Source organism: Schistocerca cancellata, chromosome 4, assembly GCF_023864275.1.
Source record: "Schistocerca cancellata isolate TAMUIC-IGC-003103 chromosome 4, iqSchCanc2.1, whole genome shotgun sequence".
NCBI classification, from domain to species: Eukaryota; Metazoa; Arthropoda; class Insecta; order Orthoptera; family Acrididae; genus Schistocerca; species Schistocerca cancellata.
The window spans coordinates 532,454,786-532,471,751 of NC_064629.1; positions in this window are offsets into that span (position 1 = coordinate 532,454,786).

Sequence of the window (16,966 nt, forward strand, 5' to 3'; positions counted from 1 at the left end):
TCAACTCACAGCATTCTGCCATCACATAATTAGCTGTTATAACATACCACTAATTGACTTGGTTGTAGAAGTGCTGAGTTCATTTGTCATATTTTGACAGATAATTAACAAAAATCAACTGAAAAACCATAAAAACAGTACATTATGCTAAATGATTTTTATTCCTTTAGGAAAACTAATAATCACAATTGAGAGTGCAAAGATCACACTGGAACAAAAGAACAGTATTAAGATGGGAAGGGAAGGGCAAGGGGGATGTGGTGAGAGGGTTCCAAACTAATCTCAGCTTATGTAAATGAGAACCAGCAATCTCTGGTATTAATAAACTTAAAATAGGCAATAGAGGCTTACTGTAAGTCTATTAGGTATTGCGCATATACATAATAAGTTGAAGGTGAAATTTCTTTAAAGTGCATAAACAGGTTATTAAATTATTCCAGCACTTAGATAAGAACACACAATATATTCAATATAATGTTATTCTGTCAAACAGTAGTGAGTCACATATTTAGCTTTTTTTGTTTGTTTTCATACTTTAATTCTTAAGTTAGAAATGGTAGGATGGATAGGGTGTGTGTTGGACACAATAGGAGCTGGCTGCAGTTCATGATTGGCTGAAGGTGCTTTTAACTATGGTCAGCTGTCTTCAGGCTGCTGCATTCAGGTGTAATGGTGGCAGAGAAACTGGTGTATTGCTTGGAACAGCTCAGGTATCATTTGTTTCACCATAGGCTCTGCTGTTGAGGCACCTTCTAGTGTATCTGATGTGGTGGGTCTGCCCTGACCATAGGGTGAGTGGCAAACGGTAATACATTTGCATCACTTGAGGCAAAGGGTCAACATTGAGACAGATCATTGGGATGGGGGGAGTGGACTGCACATGATAAAGTGAGCATTCATGATCAAGGAAAGAAGTAAGCAGAACACGGATTAAAGGGTCAGTGGAAGGAGGGTTGGGGCATGGAGGTGTACAAAATAAGAGCAGAAGAGAGGAATATCTTTGTTTGATTGTGGAACTACATTCCAGAAAATACCCTCTATGTTTTGATGGCTTTCAATGTCAACACTAATAGGTAAATTTGGATATCATCTTATAATAATTGATATTGGCAGTCATTAGGTGTAGTATGATAGTCTTTGTGATACTAGTCTGTTCTGTGATTTTGGTATCAGCTGAAGGCATTTTTCCTTCTACACTTGTTTTGATATATATATAGTACAAACAGTGTTTTTTATCATCGTGATTATTATTGAATAGTTGTGTGTGTTTGCATATCCAGCAAAGCATGATATTGTTTATAATGTTTGAATTCTTTGCAGTATTAGGCATGTAATATATGTATTGGATATCTATGCAAATTCCCAGTTGGAAGTAAGTTTGCTATTAATTCAGATAGAACACTACTGTATAAATTGGGATCGTGCCTATGACATGTAGTCCGTAGTCTTGTCATAATGCTGTGACATAATCTCTTCTGGATTTGTATTTATTATGACTCAAAACCACCCCCCTGCCACCACCATTTAGTCACTATTTATTTTACTTATACCCTTGACCATACCTCATCTTCCCACTGCACTTTCACAATCCCCCCTCCCTCCAAACAAACATTCTGTATATGAAATTACGTCAATTCTGTTGAAGAAATCATCAGCCAAGTCATGAGGACAAAGACACAGCATGGCTTCCAATCTGTGGTGCAATGGGTAAGTTAGAGTGTAAACAGGCAAGGAATCAGATGAGTCTTTCTGTCACCAAGGAAAATTAAGGAAAGGTTGTGACCTGACAAACATTCTCTCAGGCTCAGTGTACCAGGGATTTATAATATTCCTTGTGAGTATGGTATCAGTTATGTGGGACAGCCTATACAAACTACTGCTAATTGCTCGATCATCATCTCAAGCATGCGAAATGAAAATCAGCAGTTTCCGAGAACTGTTTAGTGAGTAAATGCAAGAAAGCCTTTAAGCAGATGAGGATCTGGCCCATATTTCTAGCTGTTGGGGCTCTGTAATTACGGAAGTAGCTGAAATTAGACTATATGATCACAATATACACACTGGCTATGTAATTATCAGTTTATTTATTTGCTATCTTCTAATACAAGAACAGACCACGTGTTGCGCATGAGGCAGTATATATGAATATAATACAATAGTTTGACACAATTTCAAATTAATTAGTATAATTAAGCAATGCATGGAAGCATGCACATCGGAAAGAAAAATTACAGAGAAAAACTTCACATAGTTCACCATCTACTACAAGTGATGGCACTGCAAGCTATGCTGGACAGCTTGCAAAAATGTGACCTACGGATGCAGAGGGTGTTGCTTTAGCATATGCTTTCTCCATTATGTAATTTAGCCAACTGCATTGTGTCCACTGGGCATAAGTGTGAAACTCATTAATTTTATGACAGTCAGACTTGGCCCCTGACAATAGTGATGGAGGCAGTAATCAAAAGCATGGGATTCTATTCAGTTTTAATGTGGAATCTTATGAGAGAACTTTTTATCCACGTGGGTAAGATTATTGTGTAAAAGTGATAGATCATCATCTCAAGCATGAAAAAATGAGAATCAGCAGTTTCCGAGAACTGTTTAGTGAGTAAATGCAAGAAAGTCTTTAAGCAGATGAGAATCTGGCCCATATTTCTAGCGGTTGGGTCTCTGTAATTACGGAAGCAGCTGAAATTAGACTGTATGATCACAACAATATACACACTAGCTATGTAATTATCAGTTTATTTATTTGCTATTTTCTAATACAAGAACAGACCACATGTTGCACATGAGGCAGTATATATGAATATAACACAATATTTTCACACAATTTCAAATTAATTAGTATAATTAAGCAATGCATGGAAGTATGCACGTCAGAAAGAAAATTAATCTAATTCCTCATTCAGCATTGTTTATCACAATGCCATATGAACATAACCCGGATTCTGAAAAACTAGACAAGGTGTAGGAAGACGCAGTTCGAGCATAATACTGACATATAGTTTCTTGTTTACATAACAACGACCAAAATTGAAGCATACTTTGCCAGGAGCACAATATTGGGACACCCCCCTGGAAATCTATTCTACGGACTTCTCTATAATGTTGTCTGAGGCCTAGGTTAGTTGAAGGGTGATAATTTCGTTAGTTGTGGAACTCGTAAAGATTGAGTGCGAGATAATTGTTGTGGTGACAAACGGACATATGGCATTGCCTAATATTTACGTTTGCGTTATATTTGAAGGTACCATATTTATCGAACTTCTCGCAATAAAACCTAAAAGAACAAGGTAAAATCGGAAAATATAGTTAATGAATAAGCATTCAAAGAATATTTTGATACATATTATGAACAATATCATACATAAACTGCAGAAAATTCAAGGACTATGTATGTAACTTTTACATATATTTGGTCCGATTTTCCGCATTTGCCACAGCTGCAACCGAGTTACTCTGTCACCGCATTATCGATTATTCGCATTCGAACCAGGTTTTTACATTTAATTCCCATAAGTTAAGCTCCAGTGAATAATCTGGATTTATTTGACGTTCCAAAATGACAGCTGTGGGAAATCTACATGTAATTTTTAAACAACAGGTGAGCGACGTCGCTAATGTCAATAGAGCTCATTATACATCTTGTCACCAGGCGTCACTGCTACACACGTTCAGTCTTCCTGATGACGTCATGATCCTCCACCAATCAGCACACCCAATTCCCTGGCGTCCCCTAGACGCAAGTCCACAAACACAACACAACAAACTCATAAACTCCGTGCTGTATGACGTCACACACTTCAACACCCTTACGTCACAGGTCAAGGCACACGGGTGGTATCTGACTTGGACTATTCCGAAAGTATTATTGTATCTTCATGTTGCCTTTTATTTTCGCAATGCATTCATACTTAATGATTAACATGTATGAAACACATTTCATTTATATTCATTGAAATGTTTTCCTCAGCATGTGCAGAGTGTTACACAGACTGTTTCTCCTTTTGTCATTCTGCATGATGCATTTATATTTAATGACAGCTGAATGTCTCCAGGATGAACCTTATATATTCTTTGAACATGTTAAAAATTGTATGATTTATTATGTAGCTATGTAAAATGACATCAACTGCACGGAAAATGTTTAAAAATTTATCAATAAATCAAATATTGGTTGTACTCTGATTGAATCTGAGTTAAGTAATAGATCGGAATTACTTATCTAAATACCTGGTAATTTCTAGCATTAACATACATTTCACTACCAGTTGTAAGTAAGGATAGTATCACTATTTTTTACCATTAGCTTTTTAGAAAATTCACCAAAGCCACAGAGGGCACAAATTCAAAAGTTTCACTACGAGTTACGTAAAAAACCACGCGCAACACTGCAACCACTCTATATCCAAGGTTTTAGTGACTTCCACGGTATAAATTCGAATTAGGCCTGCAAACACAAAATATAAAATTTCATGGCGAACCTTGGTTTTGTGGGGGTGTTAATACTCATTTCGTATTTCACTGGCGCGCAAATATTCACAGATTCAATGAATTCCATATTACAAAATTAATGAACATGAAATAATAAATGTCAAGGTGAATCATAGCTTTGTGGGGATAAAAGGAGGCAACACACAAAGTTTCACGGTTCGCTGAACTGGTACGATTTGTGGCTTTTGCAGCTCCCAGCCGTCACGTGGCGAATATTTCTTTCGTTTCTCCAATCATTCACTACCACATAAATGTTTTGTAAAAGTCAGAAGTTAATTTTCGGTCGATTCGCGCCGCACGCTTCCATTGGCTGATGGTAACTTGGTTCTCATTGGTTGACTGGACTATCGAAACCCATCTTTGAAATAGAATGTATTTGTGCCTTGTCGAGGAAAGAAGCGCACACCTGCGTCTCGCGACCCGCTGGTCGCGATGCTGATTGGCTGACAGTAAAATTCATGACGTCATATACAGTAGCGAATCAGAAGCGCAGCATTGCGACCAGCGGGTCGCAAGACTCTAGTCGAGACGCAAGTAAATAACAGCAGTATTGAAGCCTGCGATTTTGCGTATTACGAAAGTAATGATCCACCATATTAAAGATCTCTCCAAAAAGTGCCATTTTTAATTCTGTCTTTCATTTGTGTATGAGGATGCTAGTATTATTGAGTGATTACTGATAGATAAATTGTAGTTGCACATTCTACAAATGATTAAATTAATGCAGTGCTGGCGTTAGATTCATATTCTCGTACTGGCACCTTCAGTGATCTTAAACAAAACACTTGCCAAGTGGTTTTCCGAAAGGAAGTACCAAGGTTTCTAGTAACAATATAATTCCAGTCTGACTGTATCACTTAATAAAAGAGATCGAATATATTACAATGTCTGATAGTGTATTTGTACGTAACATAACTCCAATATCTGTAATTGAGTAACTTTAACATTAAAGATCTCGCACAACTTCACATTTTGATATACCAGGCCGTATTACGTTGGTTGTATTGATAGAGAACGGTATTATTGTTTTACGTGACAGTTTGTCATATAATTTCCGAACACAGATTGTATATGCGAGATTACTGCGTTATTAATAGATGAAACACAAACATATACGATGTTTGATAAACCAACAAGAATAACGTTTACGTTTATAGGTCCTTAGATCATCTTACATGCTTGAAACAAGCAAGAAAAACAAGAGTTTTACGTTACAGGACTGATAAGAATCGTACATATTTTTGGATACACATTATCAACATAATTTTCCCAGATTTATCACCACACCCAAATACTAAATACAGCTACTTGTCTGTTGTAGGTCTGTGTTCCCATACTTTAGGCTGATATTTTCAGTATGGGTATTCCTGCTGGCTTGGAACTGCATTTACATTGTGTGTGTACCAATTATGAACAAACTGTTGCTACTGAAATACTGGTTTGCATTTTCTATGTCCAGAGTAAGTTTTTTCTCCAGGTCATTGTAAGTGCTGTCACTAGCTACAAAATATGCATTATCTGGATTACAGAAGTGTCCGATTCCACTCGTCTGCTTTGACTCTCACTAATATGGTGGAAACGGCTTCTCAATATCTCCAATATAGCGCCTATAACGTCATTACATGAACACAAAAATAGATATAAAACCAACAAACACATCTTCCTCCAAAAATATAATCAAACTAACGAGACCAGTGCGAGAAATTGGGGTTTATGGGTGGGGACAAATTAAATATAAACACATACAGGCACACACCACGATCCCAAACCACTCAAAACGACTACATAAAAACACCACAATATCACAAATTCCGCTACACTCACAATAACGACAGGCATCGGTCACTTCCCTTCACCTGCATAGATCAACAGCAATTGTCGATACCACAAAATAAAAACCAACTACTCCAAAAATTATAATCACACCGCAACTATTAATACCACAAAACCAACACATGAAACAACGGGAATCGCACACTTTCCTTGACCTATATAGGTCAACAGCAGTTTACGATACCAAAACAGCTATGACGACATATTGGTTTCGGACACTTCCCTTGACCTATATAAGCCAACAGCAGCTCACGATACCAAAACTCACATAGCTACGATGACAAATTGGAATCAGACACTTCCCATGACCTATATGGCTCAAATACAACTGACGATACCAAAAAATTGGAATTGAGTTCTTCCCCTAAGAAACATAAATCAACCACAAGTGCCGATACCAAAATATCAGCTACCAACACATGCAGTAAATAACACCAACCGAACAACATATGAAAACTCCACCAAACATCATAACACGTGAACAATAGACCCAAAACAATGACTATTTACCCCAAAAAAGTTCTGGCACTAAACACTAGGTCAGCCACCCCAATCTCTCTCTCTCTCTCTCTCTCTCTCTCTCTCTCTCTCTCTCTCACTCTTTTTCACACACACACACACACACACACACACACACACACACACACACACAACTCCCAACCCACCTACAACCAACCAACGCCCCTCACCCATCCTTCACCCTCCCCCCAAAGACAAAAACCCACCAACAGTCCCTGGTCCGAGATGCCAGAACTCTGGATAATCACATATTCAGCGTGCATACACCACATTTCACTATCTCCACCACAAGCCCAAAAAGTTGCAGAATCTTAATAAAGGACAATATGTCGTCCCCCATTTTAGGCCGCAGACGCACACTATTAAACCTAGAAGTCATATCCATACATAATAATAGAAGCCACAAATAATCATAACACAACAGAAACTTAATTCTTAACTCACTGAAATCAATTTTCGTTCTGCTATAGAAGTCACGACTGATAAAAGCACACTTCTAGCACCGAGTCCCAAATGAACCCAGTGTACACCACATAACATGCGGACCATACACACACCACCAACCGCAGCAAGACAGCATCTACAAACAAAACACACTCATAAACTAAACTCTGCACCATAATACGTCACACACCACAACACCTTTACATCATGGGCCAAAGCTGACGGGTGGGATTGGCCACCTCCATTGACCCATGTCATCAGAATATATAATGACATTTGGACCCTTTAGTGTACTCATATCGTTTATATAGAGAATGAAAAGCAGTTGACCCAATACTGTGTTGGTTTTGAGGCTCAGGGATTCTTCCCTACACTTGTTTATTAGAAACGTCAGTGGCTCCACTGGAAATTCTGAACAGTAATTAACTACTCTTGTACATATGTCATCGGGCCCTATGGCATTTTTTCTTTATTTTCGTTTTGCAGATTATTTTTTATATTTACAGATCATTTGTGAGAAACAGAAATAAACACTCTGTTACATTTAAAATGCTTAAAGAAATATATCATTCTTTTTGTTTTGTGTTGTGGGATTTTGTCATATGAGATTGTCTACCATAGTTACAATTGTGTTCATAGAAAATGGAATCGATGAAATGTGGGTCCAAAAATTCACTTCCTTCTTTTTTTTAGGTATTATGTTTTCATTATTGTTGGCACGAATTTCTTTTCTGTCTGTGCTAATCAAAGTCCAGACAGTCTTTGCCATATTAGGTGGGTAATGTTTGTGCAGTCTTCATTACTGGTTTGATTTTTAATATTTTTTGTGACTCTCATATGGATGTTTCAGGTCCCTTCCTCCCCATGGAATGACTGGTGTGATCCATTTCTTTCCCATTATATTTTTGCTTTTCTTACAGCATGCAATATTTTTACAGTAGCTTGGAGATGAATAGAAAGTTTCTCAATGTTTATTCATGCATTTTCTATAACCATGTTACTGTTATGCTATTTTCTGCACTGTACTAAACTGGTAAATCAGAAGTGTATAAAGAATTGTATTGTAGAGCTAAGTGTAAGTATGAGCAGGCAATCAACGAAGCAAAGAAACTACATGATATAACAAACATTGAAAAGTACAAAAAATTAATAAATAAATAAAATAATAACAGAAAAAAATGCAAAGAAGTCGGAAGTGAAATTAACTCTATTGTCTACCCTAACCAAAAAGATGATATTGCCATAGCCCCAGACAAATGTAAGAAATTTTGTATCCAATCCATTGAAGAAATTGTTGTTGTGGTCTTCAGTCCAGAGACTGGTTTGATGCAGCTCTTCCTGCTATTCTATCCTGTGCAAACTACTTCATCTCTGAGTAGCTACAGCAACCTACATCCTTCTGAATCTGCTCGGTGTATTCATGCCATGGTCTCTCTCTATGATTTTTACCCTCCATGCTGCCCTCCAATACGAAATTGGTGATCCCTTGATGCCTCAGAACACGTCCTACAAATCAATCCATTCCTCCAGTCAAGTTGTGCCACAAATTCCTCTTCTCCCCAATTCTATTTAGTACCTCCTGATTAGTTACATGATCTATGCAACTAATCTTCAGGGTTCTTCTGTAGCACCACTTTTTGAAACTTTGTATTCTCATCTTGTCTAAACTACTTATCATCCATGTTTTACATAAATACATGACTGCACTCCATACAAATACTTTCAGGAAAGACTTCATGACACTTAAACCTATACTCAATGTTAACAAATTTCCCTTCTTCAGAAAAGTTTTCCTTGCTATAGCCAGTCTACATTTTATATTCTATCTACTTTAACCATCATCATGTATTTTGCTCCCCAAATAGCAAAACTCATCTACTACTTTAAGTGTCTATTTCCTAATCTAATTCCCTCAGCATCACCTGATTTAATTCGACTACATTCCATTATCCTCATTTTGCTATTCTAGATGTTCATCTTATATCCACCATTCAAGACACTGTGCATTCTGTTCAATAGCTCTTCCAAGTCCTTTGCTGTCTCTGATAGAATTATAATGTCATTGGCAAATTTCAAAGTTTTTATTTCTTCTCCATTGATTTTAATACCTACTTCGAATTTTTCTTTTGTTTCCTTTACTGCTTGCTCAATGTACTGATTGAATAACATTAGGGAAAGGCTACAACCCTGTCTCACTCCCTTCCCAACCACTGCTTCCCTTTCATGTCCCTTGACTCTTATAACTGCCATCTGGTTTCTGTACAAATTGTAAATAGCCTTTCGCTCCCTGTATTTCACCCCTGCCACCATCATAATTTGAAAGAGAGTATTCCAGTCAACATTGTCAAGTGCTTTCTCTAAGTCTACAAATGCTAGAAACATAGGTTTGCCTTTCCTTAATCTAGCTTCTAAGATAAGTCGTACGGTCAGTATTGCCTCACATGTTCCAATATTTCTACGGAATCCAAACTGATCTTCGCTGAGGTTGGCTTCTACCAGTTTTTCCATTCGTCCGTAAAGAATTTGCGTTAGTATTTTGCATCCGCGACTTATTAAACTGATTGTTCGGTAATTTTCACATCTGTCAACACCTGCTTTCTTTGGTATTGGAATTATTATATTCTTCCTGAAGTCTGAGGATATTACACCTGTCTCATACATCTTGCTCACCAAATGATCGAGTTTTGTCAGGACTGGCTCTCCCAAGGCCGTCAGTAGTTCTAATGGAATGTTGTCTACTCCGGGGGCCTTGTTTCGACTCAGGTCTTTCTGTGCTTTGTCAAACTCTTCACGCAGTATCGTATCTCCCATTTCATCTTCATCCACATCCTCTTCCATTTCCATAATATTGTCCTCAAGTACATTGCCCTTGTATAGACGTCTATATACTCCTTCCACCTTTCTGCTTTCCCTTCTTTGCTTAGAACCGGGTTTCCATCTGAGCTCTTGATATTCATACAAGTGGTTCTCTTTTCTCCAAAGGTCTCTTTAATTTTCCTGTAGGCAGTATCTATCTTACCCCTAGTGAGATAAGCCTCTACATCCTTACATTTGTCCTCTAGCCATGCCTGCTTAGCCATTTTGCACTTCCTGTCACTCTCATTTTTGAGACGTTTGTATTCCTTTTTGCCTGTTTCATTTACTGAATTTTTATATTTTCTCCTTTCGTCAATTAAATTCAATATTTCTTCTGTTACCCAAGGATTTCTACTAGCCCTCGTCTTTTTACCTACTTGATCCTCAGCTGCCTTCACTACTTCATCTCTCAAAGCTACCCATTCTTCTTCTACTGTTTTTCTTTTCCCCATTCCTGTCAATTGTTCCCTTATGCTCTCCATGAAACTCTGTACAACCTCTAGTTTAGTCAGTTTATCCAGGTTCCATCTCCTTAAATTCCCACCTTTTTGCAGTTTCTTCAGTTTTAATTTACAGTTCATAACCAATAGATTGTGGTCAGAGTCTACATCTGCCCTGGAAATGTCTTACAATTTAAAACCAGATTCCTAAATCTCTGTCTTACCATTATATATTCTATCTGAAACCTGTCAGTATCTCCAGGTTTCTTCCATGTATACAACCTCCTATCATGATTCTTAAACCAAGTGTTAGCTATGATTAAGTTGTGCTCTGTGCAAAATCCTCCAGGCGGCTTCCTCTTTCATTTCTTAGCCCCAATCCATATTCACCTACTACGTTTCCTTCTCTCCCTTTTCCTCCTACTGAATTCCAGTCACCCATGACTATTAAATTTTCGTCTCCCTTCACTACCTGAATAATTTATTTTATCTCATCATACATTTCATCAATTTCTTCGTCATCTGCAGAGCTAGTTGGCATATAAACTTGTACTACTCTGCTAGGCATGGGTTTCATGTCTATCTTGGCCACAATAATGCGTCCACTGTGCTGTTTGTAGTAGCTTACCCGCACTCCTATTTTTTATTCATTATTAAACCGACTCCTGCATTACCCCTACGTGATTTTTGTATTTATAACACTGTATTTGCCTGACCAAAAGTCTTGTTCCTCCTGCCACCGAACTTCACTAATTCCCACAATATCTAACTTTAACCTATCCATCATCATCATCATCATCATCATCATTTAAGACTGATTATGCCTTTCAGCGTTCAGTCTGGAGCATAGCCCCCTTATAAAATTCCTCCATGATCCCCTATTCAGTGCTAACATTGGTGCCTCTTCTGATGTTAAACCTATTACTTCAAAATCATTCGTAACTGAATCCAGGTACCTTCTCCTTGGTCTGCCCCGACTCCTCCTACCCTCTACTGCTGAACCCATGAGTCTCTTGGGTAACCTTGCTTCTCCCATGCGTGTAACATGACCCCACCATCTAAGCCTGTTCACCCTGACTGCTACATCTATAGAGTTCATTCCCAGTTTTTCTTTGATTTCCTCATTGTGGACACTCTCCTGCCATTGTTCCCATCTTCTAGTACCTGCAATCATCCTTGCTACTTTCATATCCGTAACCTCAACCTTGTTGATAAGGTAACCTGAATCCACCCAGCTTTCGCTCCCATACAACAAAGTCGGTCGAAAGATTAACCGGTGCACAGATAGCTTAGTCTTGGTACTGACTTCCTTCTTGCAGAAGAGAGTAGATCATAGCTGAGCGCTCACTGTATTAGCTTTGCTACACCTCGCTTCCAGTTCTTTCACTATGTTGCCATCCTGTGAGAATATGCATCCTAAGTACTTGAAACCGTCCACCTGTTCTAACTTTGTTCCTCCTATTTGGCACTCAATCCGTTTATATTTCTTTCCCACTGGCATTACTTTCGTTTTGGAGATGCTAATCTCCATACCATAGTCCTTACATTTCTGATCTAGATCTGAAATATTACTTTGCAAACTTTCAATCGAATCTGCCATCACAACTAAGTCATCCGCATATGCAAGACTGCTTATTTTGTGTTCACATATCTTAATCTCACCCAGCCAGTCTATTGTTTTCAACATATGATCCATAAATAATATGAACAACAGTGGAGACAGATTGCAGCCTTGTCTTACCCCTGAAACTACTCTGAACCATGAACTCAATTTACCATCAACTCTAACTGCTGCCTGACTATCCATGTAAATACCTTTAATTGCTTGCAAAAGTTTGCCTCCTATTCCATAATCTCATAGAACAGACAATAACTTCCTCCTAGGAACCTGGTCATATGCCTTTTCTAGATCTATGAAGCATAGATACAATTCCCTGCTCCACTCATAACACTTCTCCATTATTTGCCGCAAGCTAAAGATCTGGTCCTGACAACCTCTAAGAGGCCTAAACCCACACTGATTTTCATCCAATTGGTCCTCAACTAATACTCACACTTTCCTTTCAACAATACCTGAGAAGATTTTACCCACAACGCTGATTAAAGAGATACCTCTGTAGTTGTTACAATCTTTTCTGTTTCTATGTTTAAAGATTGGTGTGATTATTGCTTTTGTCCAGTCTGATGGAACCTGTCCCGACTCCCAGGCCATTTCAATTATCCTGTGCAGCCATTTAAGACCTGACATTCCACTGTATTTGATGAGTTCAGACTTAATTTCATCCACCCCAGCTGCTTTATTGCACTGCAATCTATTGACCATTTTCTCCACTTCCTCAAACGTGATCCTATTTCCATCATAATTCCTATCCCATTCTACCTCGAAATCTGAAACATTACTGATCATATTTTCACCTACATTGAGCAACTCTTCAAAATATTCCCTTCATCTGCCCAAGGCATCCACAGGATTCACCAGCAGTTTTCGTGACCTGTCCAAAATACTTGTTATATCCTTCTTACCTCCCTTTCGAAGACTGCTAATTACACTCCAGAATGGTTTTCCAGCAGCTTGACCCATGGTCTCCAACCTGTTTCCAAAGTCTTCCCAAGATTTCTTCTTCGATGCTGAAATTATCTGTTTGGCTTTGTTTCTTTCTTCAACATAACTTTCTCTGTCTACCTGAGTTCTAGTATGTAGCCATTTTTGATACGCCTTCTTTTTCCTTTTACAGGCTGCCTTGACTGTGTCATTCCACCAAGCTGTTTGCTTCATCCTGCTTTTACACACTACTGTTCCAAGACATTCTTTAGCCACTTCTAGTACTGTGTCCCTGTACCTTGTCCATTCCTTTTCCAATGACTGTAATTGACTACATTCAACTAACTGGTACCTTTCTGAGATCGCTGTTATGTACTTGTGCTGATTTCCTTATCCTGAAGTTTCTCCACTCTTATCCTCCTACATATGGACCTGACCTCCTGCACTTGCGGCCTCACAATCCCAATTTCACTGCAGATTAATGATCAGTGTCATCAAAGAATCCCCTGAATACACGTGTGTCGCTCACAGCCTTCCTGAATTCCTGATCTGTTATTATATAGTCAATGACAGATCTGGTTCCCCTGCCTTCCCAAGTATACCGGTGAATGTTCCTATGTTTAAAAAAGGAGTTTGTGATTACTAAGCCCATACTGGCACAGAAATACAGGAGTTGTTTTCCGTTCCTGTTGGCCTCCATATCCTCTCCAAATTTACCCACAACCTTTTCATACCCTTCTCTTCGATTTCCAATCCTGGCATTAAAATCACCCATGAGCAGAACACTGTCCTTGTCCTTTACTCTAACAACTACATCACTGAGTGCCTCATAAAAACTATCCATCTTATCTTGATCTGTCCCTTCACAATGCGAATATACTGACACAATCCTAATTTTCTTGCTAGACACTGTCAAATCTATCCACATCAGTCGTTCATTTACATACCTTATTGCAACTACGCTGAGTTCCATTTCTTTCCTGATGTAAAGCCCTACACCCCATTGTGCTATTCCTGCTTTGACTCCTGACAGGTAGGTCTTGTATTCTCCCACTTCCTCTTCTTTCTCACCCCTTACCTGAATGTCACTAACAGCTAAAACGTCCGGCCCCATCTTACTTGCAGCCTCTGCCAGCTCTACCTTCTTCCCAGAGTAGCCCCCATTGATATTAATAGCTCCCTATCTCATTACCATTTGTTTGCCACATCGTATCTTAGGAGTCCCTGGTTTGTCAGTTAGAGGTGGGACTCCGTCACCTCCAGAGGTCCGAGGCATTTTGCTCTGATTGTTGCCAGCATCATATTTAAAGTACCAGGGAAGCAGGTTGCTAGCCTTACTTGCCCCGAGTCCCATTGGGTTTTACCCCTAACGGCTGAGGGACTAACCGGTGGATTTGGTAGTCTTTGCCGTATGAGCACAAAGGTGACCACGACTCAGAATATGTCTGAGATGCCCAGCCTTATTCCAAAGTAACTGGTATCCCGACTGTCGGGACCACTTACTTGGCCACTCATACGTTGCCCGTGGTTCATGAACTAGGACATCACTACAGGAACCCACACCATGAACCATCCATTTCCCTTTTTAAATTTTCTAACCTACCTACTCGATTAAGGGATCTGACATTCCACGCTCCGATCCGTAGAATGCCAGTTTTCATTCTCCTGATAACGACGTCCTTCTGAGTAGTCCCAGCCCGGAGATCCGAATGGGGCACTATTTTACCTCCAGAATATTTTACCCAAGAGAACGCCATCATCATTTAACCATACAATAAAGCTGCATGCCCTCGGGGAAAAATTACGGCCGTAGTTTCCCCTTGCTTTCAGCCGTTCGCAGCACCAGCACAGCAAGGCTGTTTTGCTTAGTGTTACAAGGCCAGATCAGTCAATCATCCAGACTGTTGCCCCTGCAACTACTGAAAAGGCTGCTGCCCCTCTTCAGGCACCACACGTTTGTCTGGCTTCTCAACAGATACCCCTCCGTTGTGGTTGCTGAGGCACGCAAGCCTCCCCACCAACAGCAAGGTCCAGAACTCCTACCTAGTCCTTGGACTAAGGACATTTTACAGACTAAGCAAAGATTTTAAAGAATTACCTGTAAATGTTTTTAAAGCCAAATTTCATAAGTTACTAGTAATTGATACTTTTTACACTGTTGTTGAGTTTTTTAAGAGGAAAGTACTGCTTGGTAACATGTGGTTTCTACTTTTATCCATTTCATGCAAACTAAAATACATTGGGAAATGTATTTTTCTTGACTTAGTCTATTGCTTTAACAAGCTGAATGACAATAAAATTTTATTATTATTACTACTCAATTTTTCTGAGCTAAATCGAACATATTTATTTATTTTTACTGTGTCTTACATCCATAAATGTAAATGCATTGTGTTTTGATTTGTCAATTATTTCTATCAACTACTTGCAATGGTCTGAAATTAATATTTAATACATGAACTTTTTATATAGACTGATGACATGATTTACCATGTCATACAGTAGTAGTCCCTCCCCCCCCCCCCCCCCCCCATCAATTTAGGTTGTGAAGATCTTATTAGATCATATAAGTCTCTTGAATGAGAACTGCCTTCTAGTGTTTTTACACTATCACCTATTACTATTATTTAAGGGAATTCTCTGGTATCCTTTTCTAGTAGTACATGCAGTTAGTTGAAAAAATGTCTTACCTGACAACTTGGAGATTAGTACTGCCCTAGTATTAAGCTCTTCTTCCTTTCTCTGTATAGCCACTGCTTCAAGACAATTTCTGTATGTTTGTCTGTCCACAAAGTGGTATCCTTTACCTTTCTGTTTAAATATATAGCAACTCTACCTCCCTTATGTCCCTGTCCACTGAAACATTGCAAGTCTCTTGTATCCAAAAATGTGGCTGGAATATTTACATTGTTTTGTGTATTATAAAAGCTATGTCTTGGTTTGTCTCAATCTTTGACATCAATGCCATCTGGTGCAAGTTAAAAACAATACAATCCTCAAGTCTGCTGCCTTCAGTTCGACATGAAGCTCCCAGATAATATCTTCTGTTCCAAATGTTGCGTACCGGCAATTGCGTACGAGACGGTGTGTTTTTCTTGTATTGCTAACTCATATGAACCTGCCTAAGCATATTGTAGGTACTTGTACCCAGTATGTATTTTCATTCCTGATGTTACTTTTGCCTCATAATTATTATGAATTAGCTTTCATAATTTGTCTTTAGTGTAAATTTGACACAATTATCTGATGACTACTCAAAACCCATAAAGTTTTTAGCAATTAAGGCATTTCCATGGAATTACTACATCGAAAGTCTGAATGGTCACATACCTTACAAGTAGAAGAACGTTGTACATCTTGATTACATTTTCTTCTGGTCCACTTTCACACAATCTCTGGTGTCTCTGAATCAATTATTACTTGTATTGCTCTCAATTTCCTAGCAGCATAGTGTCCATTTTGAAGTAAAATTCTTACATTTGAAGCATATCATGTTGAGAAATATGTGTAGCTAAAGAAAGAATAAGTTACAGCATCTTCTGTACCAATAAAAATTGGGTGAATGACTCCAAAATAGTTAAAAGGTTTCCTCTTTGCTATCTACTGGTTGGTAAATTCTGCCAACCAAGCATTGCACAGTATCAATCTACATAAAAACTATTCTGAAAGATGAATCTCAAAAGGTACTGAAGACAAGTAAAGGTATATAAATCTAAAAACATAATTGCTAGATGTAAAGCACATGAGACTGCAAACTCTAAAAATAATTCTAAAGCAGCTTGGAATGATACTGAAAAGGAAATGATTAATTGTAGTAAAGAAAATAGTGTCC